The 2,500-nt window shown below is 41.3% G+C and overlaps 1 protein-coding gene across 1 annotated transcript in view; it reads right to left on the reverse strand.

The window, feature by feature from the left end:
- LOC125954950 (transcription factor SPT20 homolog) overlaps window positions 1-2,500 on the reverse strand; it is a 90,049-nt gene that overhangs the window by 7,301 nt on the left and 80,248 nt on the right. The window lies entirely within an intron of this gene.

Here is a 2,500-nt window from a genome sequence, read left to right on the forward strand (position 1 = left end):
TGCTTTGGAGATAAATTATTTGAATACCACCGCATTCGGCTCTATAGTATCGTTGCCCGTACAACAACGGTGCAGGAATAGGACACTACTTTTGACTTGTTTTTATAGATGCAACATGAACTGTGCATTTTGTTTGGAAATCTCCCATTGTTTATTGCCTCCACTCTCGCCATCTCTCTATCTATTTGAAATACACCTGGAATGCGTGATGTCTAACAACAAAAACTTAATTCTAAATCGATGCAACACGATAATTTTCAACGCTCAACTCAATGGTACTGTGCGTACATAGACGCACGACCCGCTAGTAGGGCGGTAGCGATAGGGTATAGAACACAGATCAGCATCGGATTAGTGCAATGGGCGCTGCATTGCATGATCTATATTGAGTGAGAGTAGCTTGAGCGTGAGTAACGGCGTAATGGTATAAGCGACTAAATCTTCTGCATTTTTTAAACAAAACTACTAAAGCGCTCTTGCTTCCCTTCCAGGACAACAATAACAGTTAAACTGAATCCTTTCGCGCTCCTGCACGTGTGCGCGATCGCGTATCGTAGAAACGTCGCGTAAATGGGTAACAGATATGTAATATTTGCCGATCAAGCTGAAACACTCTAAACATCTTGGAGCAACGTTGAGAACAAAGGTGAATTATTGAATCCTCATAACGGTGCATTGTATTGTTAGCTATCAATAGTGGCAAGTAGTGTTCCATTTTCGTTTGCACATAATACACAACAATCGTGTACAGGTACGGGCACACGAGCAGTCAAAGAAGTGCACTTGCAGCAGCTAAAGGGTGCCGTGATCCTTTAGGAAACCCACTAGGGGTACTACAACTGGTAGCACGGCGTGCACCCTTGGTAGAAGCTACCATTCAAGATTAGCGCAAACCGAAAATAGCAACATTATGCGTGCTATATCCCGTTTTCTCTTCTTCTACTTCTCTACAAGAGCAATAGCAATAATACACCATTAGTGATATCGCGGATGGCGTCCTATGGGCTCCCCCAGAAACCAACCAACCAACTTGCAATATATTAGCAACAGCGTAGCAGCCGAAAAGGCAGGCTAATAAGATATAGAAAACCTTCAATATTCAATATTCACAGCCCCTGGGGTAACTAACAGCTAGTCGAGCTGGCTTGTGTCGCTGTAATAGCCAGCAATAGTAGGACGTTTTGCATTTCGTTTACTATCCCTCCCTCTTGCTTTTACCAAACCGGGGTGTGTATGGCTTTTGTTCGGTGTTATCAGGAGTTCCCTTATTGAGGTATCTCTTGGAAATTTTGCGAGCAACGTCGGTTTGATTCAGCCTTTGTTTAATGTTGCGAATTTGCCCCTCTGTTGCCGATCGGCCCGTTACGGAGGATGAAGTTTGGGAGTAGGGCTGCTTTTTTTGATGTTGCATTAGCGTATAGTAGCATTAACCAAGTAGGATGATGGTACGTAAAATCGCGCAATCGTTATATACGATACGGAGATGGTATTCAGATGTTTGTAGAGCTCGCATGTAGCCTGTTCCGGGTTATGCGATTGTGTAATGTCGTTGCCTTTTGGAAGGAGAATCATTTCGGGTAGCGTATAGTGAAACAGAACGAATAGTGATCCAATGCACAAGCTTGCAGGTGTCTGACCAGGGCTACTGAACCGGTTTAGGTTGCCGCAGAGGCATATCTGATTGTGAATTCATTCAAGCTGCCATGTCCAGTTGATAGTCTTGAGGCTGAACACAGGATTCCCTTTTTTTCCCGATGACTTTTCCGTTTCTTTTGTCCCAATTTACAATTAAACTGTCTCTATTGGCAGTGAACAAGTTTAATGTTTAAGTAATTCTAAGCAAAGTCACAATCGCACATAACATCGCGAAATTCAATGTTTTGTTGGCATTTTATAAAGGAAAACACCTCTTCGCGCCTCCAAAGACACAATTGTTACGATCCGTTAGTTGTGTTTGTGATTGGAACCTTTTCTTTGTGGTCGGTTGTTTTTGTGTTTGTTAAGTTTTGTCTATTGTTTTCTTTTTTGTTTACTTCCTAATACAAGTGATTGTTGTAAAAGAAAAACATCTACAATGGAGAAGGAGAAGATGCTACATGCGTTGAGTGAAATGAATAAAATTCGGTTTCGTCGGCAATTCAAAAGTAAAACTCCAACAAATTGTTCGAACGTCAGGAGTAAGCGGCAATAGATTGTGCATCAAGAGATGGAATAGAACGAGCAAAAGTAGGGATGAACGCGAAATCATGGTTGAACCTGGTTTGTGATCGTTGCTAACGGTGAACAAGAAGCTCTTTATTATTTTAAGAGAATCCTAAAGAAATAAAACACTAAAAGGAGACATTAATCTACGCAAGAAGCGAAAAAACACAACAATAATATAAATAGTAAAATTAAATACCGTAGGAAAATCATAAAACATAATGCAAACTGAAGTTGTATAGTAAGAGGAGAGAACGCCGTTAGGAACGAATGGGCGCTCAGAAAAGTGAGGAAAAGC

The sequence above is a fragment of the Anopheles darlingi genome, chromosome 3 (assembly GCF_943734745.1).
Source record: "Anopheles darlingi chromosome 3, idAnoDarlMG_H_01, whole genome shotgun sequence".
Lineage (NCBI taxonomy): Eukaryota > Metazoa > Arthropoda > Insecta > Diptera > Culicidae > Anopheles > Anopheles darlingi.